Source organism: Trichosurus vulpecula, chromosome 2 (assembly GCF_011100635.1).
Source record: "Trichosurus vulpecula isolate mTriVul1 chromosome 2, mTriVul1.pri, whole genome shotgun sequence".
In the NCBI taxonomy this organism is placed as follows: domain Eukaryota; kingdom Metazoa; phylum Chordata; class Mammalia; order Diprotodontia; family Phalangeridae; genus Trichosurus; species Trichosurus vulpecula.
Genome location: NC_050574.1, coordinates 112,115,480 through 112,121,479, shown reverse-complemented (window position 1 = coordinate 112,121,479; position 6,000 = coordinate 112,115,480).

The window sequence follows — 6,000 nt, the reverse complement described above, 5'->3', positions numbered from 1 at the left end:
TGAAGTCATATAAAACACATTTCCATATTAGCCATGTTGCAAAAGAAAACAGACAAAAATAAATAAAACAAGAAAAATAAATATACTTCAATATGCGTTCAAAGGCCATTAGTTCTCTCTCTTGAGGTGGATATCATTTTTCATCATGAATCATTTGGAGTTTCATCATCTTGATCAGAGTAGCTAGTTCTTTCAGTTGATCATCCTTACAACATTGTTACTGTGTACAATATGCTCCTGGTTCTGCTCACTTCACTTTGCATGAGTTCATATAAATCTTCTCAGGTTTTTCTAAAACTATCCTGCTCATCATTTCTTATGGCATCTTATATGATGGTCACAATCATATACCATAACTTTTTCCATCATTCCCCAACTGATGAGCATCTCCTGGATTTCCAAATCTTTTCCAGCACAAAAAGAGTTGCTGTAAATATTTTGTACAAATAGGTCCTTTCCCCTTTTCTTTAATCTCTTTGGGATACAGATCTGGTAGTAGTACTGCTGGATCAATGATTTTTACAAAGTTTTGTAGCTCTCTGGACATAGTTCCAAATTGTTCTCCATAATGGTTGGACTAGTTCAAAAGTCCACCAACAGTGGACTTTTGTCCACATCCCCTTCATTTTCTTTTTTCTGTCATGTTAACTAGTCTAGGTATGAGGTGATACTCCTGAGTTGTTTTAATTTGCATTTCTCCAATCAATGGTGAGAGTATTTTTCCATGGGATTATTCATAGCTTTGATATCTTCTTCTGAAAACTGCCTGTTCATATATTTTCATCATTTATAAATTGAGAAATAGCTTTTTTAAAAAAACAAATTTGGCTCTCTATATATTTGAGAAATGAGGCCTTTATCAGATAAACTTGCTGTTAAAAAGTTTTCCCAGGTCCCTGTTTTCCTTTTGGGATCTCTTTCAGGTGGTGATCAGTAGATTATTTGAATTTCTATTTTATCCCCTGGCTCTAGAATATCGGAGCAGTTTTTCTTTATAATTTATTTCTTTGGTCATGTTTTTCAGGTGGTCAATTCTTACATTATCTCTCCTCTATCTATTTCCCATGTCCATTATTTTTCTAACTAGATAATTTGCATTTTCTTTTATTATTTCATTCATTTGACTTTTTGTTTTTTGATTTCTCATGGAGTCATTAGCTTCCACTTGCTCAATTCTATTTTTAAGGAACTTACTCTCTTCAGTGAACTAAGGTACTTCTTTTTCTATTTGGCCAATTCTAATTTTTTAAGGAATTCATTTTCTTCAGTGAGCTTTTTTATCTCTTTTTGCATTTGGTCCATTCCCTTTTTTAAGGTGTTTTCTCCAGTATGTTTGCCTCTTTTACCAATCTATTAATTGTCTTTTCCTAATTTTATTTCTTCACTTTCACCTATTTACATATTTTTTCTGCTAGTGTAATCTAAGTTTGAAAAAAAAATTTAACTCTCCCAAAAATTCTTGTGTGGCTTATGTCCAATTCATATTTTTCAATGAGGCTTTGCTTATAGTGGTTTTGACTTCATATTCTTCTGACTTTGTGTCTTGATCTTCACTGTCATCATAACAGCTTTTATAGTCAGGTTCTGTTTTTGTTTTTGATTTTTGTTCATTTTCCACCCTATCTCATGACTTGTAACTTTATATTAAAGTTGGGCTCTGTTCCTAGAATGGGAGGAATGGTAAAAGAGAACTGTCTCAAGCTTCAGGGATTTTCACATTACTGTTTGCAGAGCTTGTTCTAGATGGTTGGAAGTTTTCAGTGCTTCTAAGATGGTTTGATCTGGGGACAGGTGTGGTCACTGCTCTACTGATTTACATGCTGGTCTTTACCCATGACGGTCAAGGATGTTGGCAATAGGATCAATACTGCTCCTCAGGGCCTCTGCTTTCTTAAAATCATAAACAATACTGTTTCTCAGGGAAAAAATAAGAAAAAATGAGTCCTACAAAATTCCTTCTATGACACAAATATGGTTTTGATATGTAAACCAAGAAGAGACAAAACAGAGGAAGAAAACTATAGACTATATATGCAAAATAAATAGATAAATAAAAACCTAATAAATATTTGATCAGCAGAGAGACTACAGCAATATATTACATTATGACCAGGTTAGATTTTTACTATGAATGAAAAATGGATTCAATATTAAAAGAAAACTATAAACATAACTGACCATTTTCAAAAGAATAACAAAAACTATATAACTAGATCTATAGATACAGAAAGTTTTCTTTTTCAAGATATACTATCCAGAAGATGGCGGCTGGTAAGCACAGACTAGAGTGAGCTCCATACCCGAGTCCCTCCAAAAACCTATAAAAATGGCTCTGAACCAATTCTAGAACGGCAGAACCCACAGAACAGCAGAGGGAAGCAGGGCTCCAGCCCAGGACAGCCCGGATGGTCTCTGGGTGAGCTCTATTCCACACGGAGCTGGGAGCGGGGAGCTGGGAGCTGGGAACGGAGTGGAGTAGAGCCCAGCCTGAGCGGCGTGGACGATCCAGACCAGAAGCCGTGCGGAGGGGGCCCTAGCGCCCTGAATACGTGAGCAGTTACCAGACCCCTCGACCCACAAACACCAAAGACTGTGGAGAAGGTTAGTGGGAAAAGCTGCGGGAGTGGAAGGAGTTCGCGGTTCGGCTTCCAGCCCCGGGGGCAGCGGAGGTGGGGCAGCTACAGCTGTTGTTACTTCCGGCTCCAGGCCCACCTGGTGGGGGGAATTAAGTGGCGGATCACAGCAGGGGTGCACAGCCTGCTGAAGATCTGAGCCCAGTCTGGACTGGGGGTCCTTGGGGAAGGAGGAGTGCGGCTCTGACAGAGCTGGCACCTCCCCCCCAAACGTAGAACATAGAACTCTGTAATCTACAAGCAGTCATACCCCAATGAAAAACTCAAGGGTCAAGTTAGTTGGTTGGGAATATGGCCAGGACGCGAAAACGCGCCCAGATTCAGTCTCAGACTTTGGATTCTTTCTTTGGTGACAAAGAAGACCAAAACATACAGCCTAAAGAAGACAGCAAAGTCATAGAGCCTACAACCAAAGCCTCCAAGAAAAACATGAACTGGCCCCAGACCATAGAAGAACTCAAAAAGGATTTGGAAAAGCAAGTTAGAGAAGTAGAGGAAAAATTGGGAAGAGAAATAAGAAGGATGCGAGAAAACCATGAAAAACAAGTCAATGACTTGCTAAAGGAGACCCAAAAAAAGACTGAAAAATACACTGAAGAAAACAACACCTTACAAAATAGACTAACTCAAATGGCAAAAGAGCTCCAAAAAGCCAATGAGGAGAAGAATTCCTTGAAAGGCAGAATTAGCCAAATGGAAAAGGAGGTCCAAAAGACCACTGAAGAAAATACTACTTTAAAAATTAGATTGGAGCAAGTGGAAGCTAGTGACTTTATGAGAAATCAGGATATTATAAAACAGAACCAGAGGAATGAAAAAATGGAAGACAATGTGAAATATCTCCTTGGAAAAACCACTGACCTGGAAAATAGATCCAGGAGAGATAATTTAAAAATTATTGGACTACCTGAAAGCCATGATCAAAAAAAGAGCCTAGATACCATCTTTCAGGAAATTATCAAGGAGAACTGCCCTGATATTCTAGAGCCACAGGGCAAAATAGAAATTGAAAGAATCCATCGATTGCCTCCGCAAATAGATCCCAAAAAGAAATCTCCTAGGAATATTGTTGCCAAATTCCAGAGCTCCCAGATCAAGGAGAAAATACTGCAGGCAGCCAGAAAGAAACAATTTGAATATTGTGGAAACCCAATCAGAATAACCCAAGACCTGGCAGCTTCTACATTAAGAGATCGAAGGGCTTGGAATGCGATATTCCGGAGGTCAATGGAGCTAGGATTAAAACCTAGAATCACCTACCCAGCAAAACTGAGTATCATGTTCCAAGGCAAAATATGGACTTTCAATAAAATGGAGGACTTTCAAGCTTTCTCAGTGAAAAGACCAGAACTGAATAGAAAATTTGACTTTCAAACACAAGAATCAAGAGAAGCATGAAAAGGTAATCAAGAAACGGAAATTGCAAGGGACTTACTAAAGTTGAACTGTTTTGTTTACATTCCTACATGGAAAGATGATGAGTATGATTCATGAGACCTCAGTATTAGGGTAGTTGAAGGGAATATGCATATATATATATGCATATATATGTTTATGTATATATATAAGTGAATGTGTATGTATGCATGTATCTATGTGTATATGTATGTATGTGTATGTATGTGTATATATATATATATATGTAAAAGAAAGAGAGCAGACACAGGGTGAGTTGAGGATGAAGGGAAGATAGCTAAAAGAAATAAAATGAAATTAAGGGATGAGAGAGTAACTTACTGAGAGAGGGAGATAGGGAGAGATAGAATGGGGTGGATTATCTCCCATAAAGGTGGCAAAAGGAAGCAGTTCTAGGAGAGGAGGGGAGTGGGCAGGTGAGGGGGGAATGAGTGAACCTTGCTCTCATCAGATTTGGCCTGAGGGGGAATACCATACATACTCAGTTGGGTATCTTACCCCACAGGAAAGAAGAGGGAGGAAGATAAAAAAAAAAAAATAAAAGGCAGGGGGATGATGGAGTAGAGGGCAGATGGGGGTGGAGGTAATCAAAACAAACACTTTGGAAAGGGGACAGGGTCAAGGAAGAAAATTCAATAAAGCGGGATGGGTTGGGAAGGAGCAAAATGTAGTTAGCCTTTCACAACATGAATATTGTGGAAGGGTTATACATAATAATACATGTGTGGCCTAGGTTGAATTGCTCAACTTCTTAGGGAGGGTGGGTGGGAAGGGAAGAGGGAAGGGAATTTGGAACTCAAAGTTTTAAAATCAGATGTTCAAAAACAAAAAAAGTTTTTGTATGCAACTAAAAAATAAGATACACAGGCAATGGGGCGTAGAAATTTATCTTGCCCTACAAGAAAGGAAGGGAAAAGGGGATGAGAGGGGAGGGGGGTGATAGAGGGGAGGGCTGACTGGGGAACAGGGCAACCAGAATATACGCCATCTTGGAGTGGGGGGGGAGGGCAGAAATGGGGAGAAAATTTGTAATTCAAACTGTTGTGAAAATCAATGCTGAAAACCAAATATGTTAAATAAATAAATTGCATTAAAAAAAAATAAAAATAAAAATAAAATAAAAAAAAAAAAAGATATACTATCCAGTCCTGTTACACACACACACACACACACACACACACGCACACACACACACACACAAGCATAGGAATAAACAGATCACACCTTAATGTGATAAGTAACATTTCTCAAAAACACCATAATCAGTGATGGGGGAAAAATAGAGGCCATTCCAATAAGATCATATGTTAAGCAAAAATATCTATTATCACCATTATGATTCAATATAATGCTAGAAATTATAGCTATTGCAGTAAGAAAAGAAAAATAAATTGAGGAAATAAACACAGACAGAAGAAACAAGAGTACACAAATAAAAATAGATGTCACTTACTGGAAAATGTTTATTGCTCATAGGTAGGCACAGATAATATAATAAAAACAACAATGCTACCTAAATTAATTTACTAATTCAGTGTCATACCAACCAAATTACCAAAGTGTTATTTTATAAACCTATAAAAATGACAAAATTAATCTTGGGACAAAAAAATCAAGATTCTCAAGGGAAATAATTTTCTTTTAAAAAGTTGAGGGGAAAAAAGATCAATCAGTATTGAGGATCAAATTATAGCACAAATAACTTGGACAGGTTAAGAAATAGAGAGGCTCATCAGTGGAATAGACTAAGTACATACTATAAAGAAAAAAATGAGCTCATTAGTCTAGTGTTTGATAAACTCAAATATCCCAGCTTTTACATTCAACAAAAGTTATTGGGAAAATTTGAAAACAGTTTTTTTCAAAAACTAGGTACAAACTAAAATCCCAAACCACATGCAGAGATAAGTACCAAATGTATTAATGGTATAAATGTTAAGAGTGAGTTTAT